Source organism: Gavia stellata, chromosome 8 (assembly GCF_030936135.1).
Source record: "Gavia stellata isolate bGavSte3 chromosome 8, bGavSte3.hap2, whole genome shotgun sequence".
NCBI classification, from domain to species: Eukaryota; Metazoa; Chordata; class Aves; order Gaviiformes; family Gaviidae; genus Gavia; species Gavia stellata.
Genome location: NC_082601.1, coordinates 24,139,196 through 24,152,312, shown reverse-complemented (window position 1 = coordinate 24,152,312; position 13,117 = coordinate 24,139,196). Strand labels below are relative to the sequence as shown.

General features: G+C 35.5%; 1 protein-coding gene across 2 annotated transcripts in view; it reads right to left on the bottom strand.

The window, feature by feature from the left end:
* RAPGEF4 (Rap guanine nucleotide exchange factor 4) overlaps positions 1-13,117 on the bottom strand; it is a 160,842-nt gene that overhangs the window by 122,495 nt on the left and 25,230 nt on the right. The gene's annotated exons all lie outside the window — the stretch shown is intronic.

The following is a 13,117-nucleotide window of genomic DNA, read 5'->3' as shown; positions in this document are numbered from 1 at the left end:
TCCACTATCTTGTTTTAAGATTCCAAATTCTTAAACCATGCTGCTGCTCTCTCACCACACAGAGTACCTAATAAAATAAGAATATCTTCTCCCCACTTCTCTTATGCAGCAGTTTGTGATTAATGCCTAGTGTAAATAGATGAGCACTGCTGTGGCAGTAAAAATGCCAAGATAGAGGTCCCACTACAGAAGGCAGCACATTCATGACCAGTAATGCAGCACATGCCCTGCTTACAGTTTGAAAATTAAACTAGCAACATTGAGAGATTTTCTTTTCTATAGTATCAAAACTTCCATATATGTTTCTATTTATTTTCATCATGCTGAGCAATCTGATTTTGGGGACAATCACACAGGCATCTCTTATAGCAAATTCTACCCATACAAAGCAAGCCATTCAAAAGCGCTCATTTAAAAAGAACACATCTAATATAAAGATAGCATTCATTATTACTTTAACAGCTTTCAAAGTAAGGTTGCTTTTTCCTTCTGTAAAAAGCTCTTTAGCATATAAAACTAATAATTTTCATTTGTACATGTGGCAACAGCTTTATCAGATAATGAAGATATGCATATGTAGACTGAAATAAAGAATAGAAAGTTTTAGTGGCAAAGGTATACTTAAAAGGAAAAATCAAGAGAAACGTTAATGGGCAAGGACAGAAGAAACATGCTAAAGCTTTGCATTAGCTGGGCACAAGTCAATTATACTCAGTCATAGTCAAGAATCTATTTCTTTCCAGACATTCAATATTATTTTTACATGTACATACCACCATAAAGGGTGAGCTTTGCCGTTGTTCTATAAGTCCTTAGGGGAGTAGGCAGATATTAAAACACCTCTGCATCTCCCTGCAAAGGCTACTTGCACAAGAACGGCATCACAAGGGCTGTTTTTTGTGGGTCTGCTGTTTTCTCACACATTAAAAGCATAAAATATATACTAGTAGTATGAATTATTTTGTTAAATAAGGAGGCAAAACATAACTCACAGTCTGCTTCTGGATATTACAACTATTCATCACATTTTATTCAATACAGATTAACTCAGTTCTTATCGAAAGACCTTGACCCGTTAATGGATACCAGGAAAAGTAATTCACCTACCATTCTGTAATGATACTTGGATTAACAGTATAGACAATCATGTAAAATCAATCCCTTAGAGAATCCTTATGGTAGTAAAATCTGCATTGCTACCATTGCTAGGGCTTAGAGCATTTCCAGGATTTCCTGTGCGTCACACCTTTACCTAATTTTAGAGTACAAAGTTGACAACAATCTGTTCAAGTATCAATACTTGTGGGCTGACTGGTAGCATGCATCATTTTCCAAAGTCATATCAAGTAATTCTTCAGAAAGGTTAAAAGGCAGAAAAATCCACATTCTGTTGTTAAAAGAGGAAAAGTCTGTCTCTTAGAATAAACTGACACAAAGTACATTTTGTATATGAGATCAGATGGAATTAACACCCTCTATAAGGCAACTCCATATGGCAGATGTATGTAAACACACCAGACAGAAACAACTTGCAAAGATGAGAGTTTTGATGTGAACTTCTGTTGTAATCTCAAATCATATAATCTTTCAACCATATCACAGAAACAGCATAGGTAAATGCTTCAGCTATTACATGCTCAGAATGAAGTGTAGCTCTCCTTCGATAAAGCGTTATGTAAAATGGGTACCTTCTTAGTAATCTAATCTGCTACTCCACCAGTGTATTCAGACATACCTGCTTAATTGTCTACACTTTTACTACATTTCACTCCTTTAGCTCTGCAGAGCCAATGTACTAAGAAATACTAAGTGATGGCATAATTCTCACCAACTTCAACAGTCCAGTACTTCCTAACCACTTGGTAATCCCTGGTTATCTAATAGGATCTAAATGTCACAGATAAACCTAAGGAGAAATACCCAATCAACTATTAACCAGAGATCCACAAAACTGGCATTAAATGCTAGCAGGATCAAGTGACAAATGCAGAAAGAGAAACCACATTCATAAATCTGTGGAAGAGAATCGTATCAGAAAACTGCTTGAGAATGATGGCAGAAAGAAAAAAGGCCTTTGAAAACTGTTTCATGCTTCTAGAGAGGATACAGCCTTGAAGGGTATTGGCAGAAAGAAAGAAGAGAGAAAATAAGTCTGCACTGAGCTTTTAATCTTCCCTTAATTGTACTGAGAGTCTCCAGTATTACCCCCAGAGAGAATTAAGCATAAAAGCCTAAGTAACTCAAACAAGTTCCCTTATAACTCAGTCCTTTCAGAACAGCATGACTTTTTTGAAGGACTCCGTTTGTCAAAGACCAGGTCATACAAAAATCATATTGTAATACATATTTGTATTCTGCTAAAACAAAACAATGATATTGCACCTGTTTCCACTAACCTGTACTCAGGAATGTCCGAACAGGGTTTTGTGGAAATTAACAGAATAAACTTGCCTATTTTGGAAAATTAGGTAGTTAATACTCCAAGAAAATGGTTTGCATTGGTAGTCAGAAAAGATAAAAGGTCAAGAGAAAGGTGGAATACAAAATCAAATATAAATTACTCAGGAAACAGTCAGAGGTTAAAATGTAAGCAAGCTAAATTCTATCAATAAATACTAAATGCAGGATGGCAAGGTTTAATTTTAAATGCTGATTATGTATCACCCTCAAACAAATGGTATACAAGCCTGGCTTAGAGCTAAGTACAGCATCTAGAAGGAAAAGAGTCTTTTATCAATGTAATTTAAAATGAACAGAAGTAAAGTTAGGTCAGGAGATATTTAGTGTGTAAACTTTTATTTGTGAATTTCAGTTTTCTTTTAACTTCTTCATTTGAGATTTAACTGAGAAACTATTTTAAGCAGAGTTCGGAGGAAATACACACTAATGGTCTTCTCTAATCAGGCATGAGATGAAGGATAAAGAAATTGAGCCTTAAGCATCATACCAGACTGATGGTATGAATCCAGAAATTCTGATAAACCACCGACTTCAACAACAGCCTATAACAGAAGTATTAGGTGAAAACATGAATTCTGTGATCACCCACTTCATTACAGAGTATAAAAATACAAGGAGCACATGTCTTAGAAGGCCACCATGTCTTATTATGTGCTGTTCTTGAGTATTTGTGGCATAAACAACCATTCACCAAAAGAAAAAAAAAAAATCCATGAACAGGTTGTTCCATAAATCCCCTTGAGATTGAAACAATTCAGAGGGCCTGCAGGCCCCTCAGGGCATGTTTCAGGCCTGATATTTTCACATTGCTGATGAACAGATTTCTAGGAATTTTGTAGCTCACTGAACTACTGCAATTAGAGCAAGACCCACTAACCCTGAGAATTTTAAGTACTGGAGTTCCAGTGCTCAGATTGAAGCAAGGACTGATTCAAGAGCAAGCACATGGATTATTTGGTTTTTTAAAATCCCTTTCTCTTCTTGATAACTGGGACTGTCCATAATCACCACAGATGACAGACTGGGTGGGCCATGTAATTCTTATTCTCTGCCACAGGAGAGATATTGTATATTCAGTTCTTAGTCTTTTGTATCTTCATTTTTAAGCGTACCTCTGGGATGCCTAGAGTTTGTAAGGCTTTGATACAATTTACCTCAGTACAAGTATTGGGTTGACCATTTTGTTAAGCACCCCTGAATTACTAAGCCACAAAATGACAGCCTCATGCTCTCACATCGTATCACCTACGTCAGTGGATAGAAAATGTTACAGAAGGGAAGAGGGTAAAGAGGATTTAAACGTAGTGCCAACAGCCTGTGCTGCATATTATACAAGGAGAAGGAAGCAATTAGTAATTACCTGGGTTGAAATCCCACAATGCTCATTGACTTCAATAAAGTAGGGTTTCACCATGGATGAAAAGAGGGGAGGAACCAGTCTAAGGGAAAGGGCAAACATCGAACCTTACAGCCCTGATTATGACCAGGAATTGAACTTTACAGCTCTGATTATGACCAGGAAAAGACCTCTATCACAACTGTTCTATCTAAGGCAAGCAAAGGGCACTCTCTTTTTGAGCCCATTTATTAATCCATATACACAATAAATTGATAATGGCTGGGGTTTAGCTTGTTCTGAGTTTTAAGTTGTTGAATGCTCATTCAAGGGAGTGCTTCCTTAAGGAAGGAGAAATTTACATTCCACTAAATAGGACTTGTAGGTTACATTTTTCTTGCTACATGAAAGTGAACATTTTTACAATGTTTTTGCAAAATATTTTATAAACTAGACAGTCAGAATAAAAAAGAACAATATATAATATAATGCAATAGCCTTATTTTCAGTATGTGTTAATATGCATAAGATCTTCCACTGCCAGAGATATTATTGTCAAAGATCTCTAATTTTTTTTAATGCCAGCAGGTTTAAGCTAATGGATTTTTAAAATGTCAACATTAAAACATATCCATTGATCTAATAAATGGTATCACATTATTTGCCTGACCCATTATGTAGTACAAGCAGAAAGCACCCGTTCAAACGCAGCGTGCAAGCACACATTCTATAGGAATGCCTCGAAGAAAAAGACACAACCATGTTCACTGCTGTAAAGCAACAAAAACTCATTGCTAAAAGGAAGCTTCTGAGGGTTTACTGATTTTCTCAAGAACCTGGAGGAACCAGTAATAATAGTTAACATTTTGTGTGAAGAAGAAAAGCATGACTCATCTGAAAAGAAACCAAGGATTGAGATGATAACACTCACCAGAAGATCTGAAAGGATCAGTCTCCAAATTAACCTCATCCATGTATGACCCCACAGTTGAGTTAAGGAACAGATGGTCTGTGTCAAATCCAAAAGTTTAGAAGTGTAAGCAAAGCCTTATGCAGTTGATCACTTTGGTATCCATTCTAAGGCAGGAAAGGACACTGCCAACCACAAATGCAGTCAGAACCAAAGCTCCAGGCAATTTGACACAGAAGTTTGACAAGGCAATTATGGATTTAATGTAGTAATATATACACAGGATATATATGAGATAGATAGCAGATCATATACACACACACGTATCTACAAAGAAATAATTCTGTGTTATGCATTTTTTCTCTCTGTGACGGATGAGTATGAGACACATATTTGATAGTTAAAATGTATGATTGGGAAAAAAAGACAGAAACTATTTGATAGGCTTAAAATCTTATGATTCTTCTGAAAGACATTTTTACCTAAGAAAAATGAACAAATGAAAGACCAGAAGTTTGCTCCCTGAAATAAGATTCGTAGGCTCCCAGTTGTATTTTGCAATATATGTTTTTGCCATTTAGCACGTCATGCTTAGAGATACCACATTTAATAATACAATTTGCTGAGCATGAAAAGCACTTTCTTTGCTAATAAAAAAGCTGATTATAGAAAGTGCAAGTTTGGCAGTAAAGCTTCAAAGAAAAACAGCAAGCTCAAAAACATCTGCAGACTTGAAGTGTATACATTTCAGTTTGTCAGATGTTCTTCTGTAATTTAAATATTTTAGGAATTAATCAAAATAATTTCTTTTCTTGAAAATTGGATGAATTCATATTTTTCAACTTTACCTCTAACCATGATAAACTATGACAAAACCAATAAAGACATTATTCAACAGGGCGACTGACATGCTCACTGGATGTTTCTATTTCTTTTTATCCAAGAAGGAACCTCAAATAAGTCAAGCTTTCTGCAATATAATTTAAAACTCTTTGAAGTGCTGATAAACATATAAACATTCACAAGGGTTGTAAATAGGAATGACAATATATTTTTGCACGGTGTCTGGTATAATAGGATTCAACAGGGGCTTCAAGCTGATGGGCATTACTACCGTGATACAGATTGCACCTAAGAGAAATGACATGCTAGTATAGTTTAAGAGAAATCAGGTCTACAAAGTCTTATTCCATCTCCACATGGTGATCAGTGACACAACCACAAAATGTTGCTATTGAAACAGATTCAGAACAAACTGGGAGACTGAGGTGCAAACTAATTGTAGGGTTGACATACAAGAATATGCATCAGGGAAGATCGCTGCAGAGAGGCATGAGGAAGGATCAGGCCTTTCCAATCAGCTGTTATTTTTCAATCTTTTCAGTCACTTAAGGGATGTCTGAAGTGCCTGCGTCTGCCATCTTAAACCAATGATAACAACAAAGAAAGGGAAACTCATAGAGTTAAAACTAACTGGATCCCTTCATCTTCTGCAGAAATTGTGCCTCATTGACAATACTGAGTATCATACATAACGGCACAGCAAATTATCTGAAACAGAGTGGATAATTATAGATTATGAACTTTTTGGTCATAATGCCATTATTTAGAAAAGAACACATCATAGCAAGACTCTATCAAAAGACTTGTACACTTCCATCAGTACATATCACGCCAAGAGAAAAGCTATGTTACTGAAGTGAAAAATCTAGATTAATTCCTAAATATGTTTCTCTACTGCCAATGGCTAGGAAGGTTACCGTAGGAGATACACTGTCATAAACAATGTTCACAAAATCTGCATCCATTTTTTAAAACATGAAGTGATTAATACATCTGAATGAAAGCAGTAGTCACTGTGTTGCTATGCTGACAAACATGGCTTGTTCTGATGTAAGTCTGGCTACTGAGGATAGAATGCCATTCCAAACTCGTTTAAATCTGCTCTACCAGACAGAGCATCACTCATTAAAATTATAAATGTTTGACAAAGCAAAACAAGAGAAAAAACCCTAAAAGCATATTACAAGGATGGTCAAAACCAATATAACAGCAGCACTAAAGGCCAGACTCTGCTCCCACTTAGCTCCATGTGTATGAAAGCAATTGTACTGTATTCACTTCAAATATGCTCAATTCACACCAGCAAAATTGGGAGTGCAATCTGGCACGTCTTCTTGGTATAATAACAATTTTGGAATCTTTCCCTGCTACTCACTTGCATGCTTTATCAGTATTAACACAGAAGGTATGAAGGTGGGATGTTAGTTACTTTCAAAGCTTTGCTCACATGTTGCCAATTCTGTGTTTACTGTCATATTCTAAAGCTGGGGAGGGGAGGAGGACTTTTTATATTCCTCCTCCTTCCATGTGTTACTCTAGGAAAAAAGTCTCCCGCTTGCCTATCATCACTTCATTTTTCAATGTCTCTCACACTAGCTCTGTTTCTTTGCACACAAATTTCAATTGGTCATCAGCTGAAGATCTGCACACAGCATAAGGCAACCGATTCCGCACACTTGGGTCCTTCCATGTCTTCCGTGTTGTATTTTGTATCTGGTAACATGGAATAATTCTTCCTTATTCTGACAAGATGGCTATTTGAGAGGTTGGTGAACACAGTGTTCTAGCTACATTGCAAACGCAGGCTACTACAATTTGATCACTTTTACATTCCTCAGATAAAACCCCATTAGAGAGACAAATCATTGAGGTAGACTTTGAGCAGTCAATGGAGAGTGTGACATGAAGCAGTAAAGACAGCTGAGTGTTCCACAACCACCTTTTTATACTTTTGTGGGTCTCCAAGCAATTCACTATTTTAAATCATATGATCATCCATCCTGCAAAGCTAAATATTCTGTATTTTATTAACTATAGTTTTATACCTCTACTATGTTCACCTAAGGGAAATCAATAAATCAGAGCAAAGACTTCTGCAACTGATTACTGGGCAATAAACTGGCAGAGTAGTATACCATAAATCAAGCTGATAGTTTAGGGGCTGGACGTGAATCTGATATTTTGTTTGATTTCCCCCTCCCAATATTTCATTTCTCAGATCAAATTTAATCTCTCACTTAAATGAACTGGAAAGAATTTCTGGTATGGAATACTCATTGGTGAAAAGGAGCATTAGAAAATACTGACATTTACATGAGATCCCTAATACTCCTTAAACATGTTGAAGTATTCAGGAGCCTACCAGAGAAAGAAGCAAGAACATTCCCAGGTAACAATGTAACATATTTTCCAGCAGCCTAAGGCAAGGAAAAGGCTGCCTCTCTGAAATGCTGCCTACTGCATTACACTGCAAAACACCTACATGAGATTCAGTAACATACTTTGCTAAATAATGTACTTACAGCGTGGCCAAATGAATAAAACAAATGAAAATCCTTACGTGTTCATTCTCATTAATGTATTTTTACAGTGCCTTCGTAATTCCTACTGTCATAATCCTGACACATAAAATGAGGCATAAGATTGTATTATACCTTGATATAAGGGATATGATTAGATATACCTTAAAAAGACAAACGAGTATTACATGCAAATGCACTGAGAGCTGTGGTCTCAATTCTGATGAACTTAAGCCTTAGTCAGAAATATCACTGAACAATGCTACAACATTTAAGTCAGCATGCCATTTCATACATGTATTTCCTACACAGCATTCCATTGAAACTAAAATTTCTTCTGTTCTGACTGTTTTTAAACCAGCTCATTAAAAGCTAACATTCACAGTGTTCAGAAAACAAAGACGGTAAGAAAGCTGCTTCTCCCAAAGCTATCATTTCAGGGCAGTGAAGTCTGCTGAAGGCTACTGAATTATCAACAGATGGGCAAAAGCAGGAAGCAAGTTATGCTACTGTTTATCAGACTACAAGATGTGTAAGTGCTGCTGAATATTGTAAAAAAGAATTAAAATATTCATTCTGACCTTATAGGGGCCACGACTCCCTCTCTCCAAAGTTACTGCATACCGAAGTAATAGCTGTTCTTCATTTACTCAAGATCAAATGTTTCTCAAGGCATGTTCAGTAACTTCTAACATTATCTTATTCCACACAAGAGGAAATTGGTTATTTGTATGTTATCCCAGGAAGGCTGAGTAATTCACTGTGGTGGGAAAGACCTCTAAAAATAAGTCACCTCTCAGCAGATTCACTCCCTTCCTGTCTGGGTTTGAATCAGTTTGCAACTGTTTGAAAGGACAAAGCTTGAGGATGAACTACAGAGAACTTCTGTAATAATAACACTGCTCAAATACGTTCATTTCACTCCTACTCTGTTTAAAAGAATCCAACTATTAGGGGTGGAGCAAGCCAGTGACCGAACAGGATGTGCATGACCACAGCTCCTCATGTATAGCCTTCTGCTTTCATGTTTATTTTTGGATGTATTTTCCTTTGTGCTTTGAAACATTTTTTTGGGCAAGGTAGCTAGCACCACACTAACTCATTGACGCTAAAAAGGGAAAGCAAGTTCTTATCAACACAAAGAGTACTTCTTCCTACAGATTCATAGAGCATCTTGGAAGTCTACAGTGTTATAACAGTGATGAATAACTTTTTTCATGTTTGTTAGAGCTCCTCAGAGATGAAGGCCAGGAACAATCGGTGCACAAAGGCATGTCACCAGTGATTCCCATAACCTCCTAGAGCTTCTTCATCAGGAAACACTGTTCAGCTGTGTGAGAACCTAACGAGAGATTTCATCATCTCCAATCTGCTATAGCAGCCATTGATAGAAAACAAGTCTCCAAGGATCGGTAAGCTTAGAAGCTCAACAGATGTTCCTGAACAGGATGCTACTTGAACAGATATAGTCATCAGAGAAAAGACCAGGCCATTTTAACTGGTAATTGTTGTTATCAAGACAATATTGTTTGTTTTGACCAGCATTCCCGAACTGTTAAAAATGGAGGTCATAGAAAAGCTTTCTGTATTTAAAGGGTTCACTGAATATGTGGTTCTGTATATTACAGAAGGAATCTTACTATATTTTTGATAAAGAATATCCTTTCTTTTTCTCAAAGAGTATTTAAATTTATGAAACTGATAGAATAGTGATAAAAAAAGAAAAAAGTCTGTTTAGAAGTAGCAATCTCTTTCGTTCGGGTATAGACCAAATAGTAATTGTATGCAAAGAAATTACTACACTTTGCTGTATATTGTGCATTAAATATGTTAATAAGCCACAGCCAGTCTCTATCAATACAATTATTTTTTAGAGCAACACAGCTAATACAGGAAAAGTTACTTTTCAATTTAAACAAAACTCAGAAAAATCTGTAAATTCATAATATGAAGTTACAGAGATACTGAAAATTCTTTCTGAACTTAGAAATAACTAAAGTAGACAGATATTATATCTTTTTCTCTCTTAAAATCTAGTTTCAGGATTTATACTAAAAGTTTCATAAGCAGTATAAATGGATATTTATTTGTCTTTCAAAGAACTGCATAGATTTGTGGTAGAAAAACATTTGTTGCAAACGTGAACTTCATCAGTAGTTTTCAGTGTTAACAAATTTTAATATAAAGGAAGATAGTTCATAGTTCTTCGTCCTATCATTTCAGATTAGTTGCACAATAAATTAAAGTCAATACTGAATCAATTTATACTGGTTCATTTTCCAAGATTATATTCATAACCTAAAAATAATACTAAAAATTGCAGTCTTGGAATTTCCATGCTATGTATGCCAAAAATTTTTAATCAGCTAACAGAGAGTTTTCATTTCTTCTTTCCTTCAAAAGAAGAAAAAAAGTAAATTTCCCCAAAAGTAAATTCATGAGGGGAAAAAAACAAACAAAAAACTTAATAATATATAAAATGTATTTTTTGCACTTCTATTATTCATCATAAAAATCCTACATTCATAAAAGCAGTAACCATTTTAAGAATTTCAACCCTACAGTTTATTTAGGTTGTTCTTAAACTACAGTATTATATTATTTTGGAATTAGTCAACTTTTTTTTAATGGAGAAGCTACTTCTTTCTAGAATTAAATTCTCATTATCTGGAGAGCTGAAATTTGTAAGCACTAGATTTTAGGTTTTACCATATCTGCATTGTAGTGACACTGACATTGTTGCCTTCTCCCATTTTTCCCATGGTACCACTTAAATACCTGTGATCCATTCTTGACTTTGTGTGGGTTTTCATTAAACACAAATTTAAAAATTATTTGAACGACATGTCACTGTACCAATAACCACTTCCCCATATGGGCTTTGTCACAGCAAAGATAAATTAATCTTAGGATAAGCTAGACAAAACAACACAACATCATAACAAAAAGTTTCCCTGAAGAAAAGTATTTACTTTTCTTCAGATAACAATAACAACAATAATAATATACTACTGCTGCTATTGCTAGTATATTTGGGGGGAATTTCCTTAAATAATTTTCTGGCTGTTTTGAACATTCTCTGTTTATCACACCTTAGCTGCAGTTCATGCAGGATTTGGGATTAGCAGATTGTAAGGAAACAAAAATTGCCTTGAAAAAAATGAACAACTTAATTCTACCTCAGACTAACCAGCAAAGCTGTATTTTGTGGCATAATTTTCCACTCACTAAGAGCACAGGAGTAGCCTCCTTGAAAGAAAGCACACCAAAATATATGAAAAGTTCACTGTGAAACTGCACAAAAGGCAAAGAAGCACCACAAAGCTAAACTGTGGTCTGTGACTGACACCTGCAGCATCTGTGACATGCTCTACTGCACAATTTCATAAAATCTGCAATATACGAGATGTGTGCTAAGGCTCCCTATGATAGCTCCCAATACTTTTAACACATGACCTTTTCCAAAAGCATCTATCATCAAAAAACTCATCAAAATCAGCAAAATTGTTAGAAACAACATTGTATTAGTGATTAATGAGCAAATGACATCAGCATTTTTGTTTTAAAATAACTTAAAATATGTTCTAAGGTTCAAAATTTTCAAGAAGAGAACTTAACCTCAACTCCCCCGATATTTCTGATAGGAAACCAATGATCTCTGAATGCTCAACAGGAAAAGTCATATACGTAACAGAAATTACTCTGCTTATACGAACTAAAAGTGAATTGAAAAAAAAAGTTACTCGAGAAACCTACAATTGGATTTATTCTCCTCCATCATGAGCTTGTAAAGCACTATCTACATTAAAAATTTCTGACCACTGGCAAGTGTAGCATATGTTAAAACAGATGAGACCACTGGCATATTTAATCTTTTAATGCCAGGGCCTAAAACTATAATGCAGCCCCTGTAGGAAAAAAACCATGAACTGAAGAAAAATATTGCATTGTGAATTTCTTCAAATTTGCTGAGACTTTACAAGCATTTTATTTTAGCTGTAGACAATGCCAAAAAAACAGTACAAATTATGGCTATGCAATTCAAAGAATGAAATCTGATATTGTCAGAGCATTCAACGGCATGCACGTTTCATTCACTCATTGGACTTTCATGCCTTAGTCATGCTGCACCATTAACTATGCTCAAGGCAACATATTTGCAGACAGGTGATATTAGTGCTGTTTCCTCAGTCAGTGTAGCTACCTAGTTGTGGATTTGATTTTCTTTCTTAGTACTTACTTTAGTACTGCTTTAAGACAATTATTTGGAGTATAATACTGCCCTTTCTCAGGAAAAGAGAAAGCTAAAAAAACCCCATCTGCCTGTACTTAGGAGGGAAGCTGAACTAAATTGCTACAACCAGCATCTATTTCTTAAATATAGTTACTGTCCCTAGATCTGCAACTTTAGGACACTGTCACACCATCTGACAGCTCTACACAACACCTAAATTTGTCCAGTCACTATTTAAAACAAGCTAGCAATACAAATTGGCAATAATGTAGGCCAGGACAACAGGATGCCTTCCAATTCCCAGAACACTTTTCAAATCAAATGTAATGCTTACAAAAATGCAAACTGATTGAAGTTCAGTAACTTAGCACAGTAACATGTTAGTGAAGTCTTCTCAGCATGGATACCAAAGTACATACAGATTATAGAATGAAGAACCTCAGGCAGTATGTTCTCCACAAAATAAGTTTTAAGGGAATTCACATGCAATCAGTAACTTAATTTTTCAGTGATCTTGATCCATCTGCAAATTCTAAACCCTTTACAGCTGGTGATGAGACAGGAGCAAAGGAGAATAATTTAAAATACCGGAGTATATTAAGGATAGACTCTCCTCACAAATTCCGGCAATAAAAGCAAGTTTAAGACTAAGAAAGCAGTATACAAATAAATTCCACCAGAAATTGGACCTAAGTTATTTCATTAGGAGAAGGCCACAAGAAAGAAATACAAAAGTATGTAGTCACACAGACATGAAGCACTAAAAAGAAGTAAAAAGACTTTTCTTTTTGTCCAAACTAATTTAAAAAAATTAC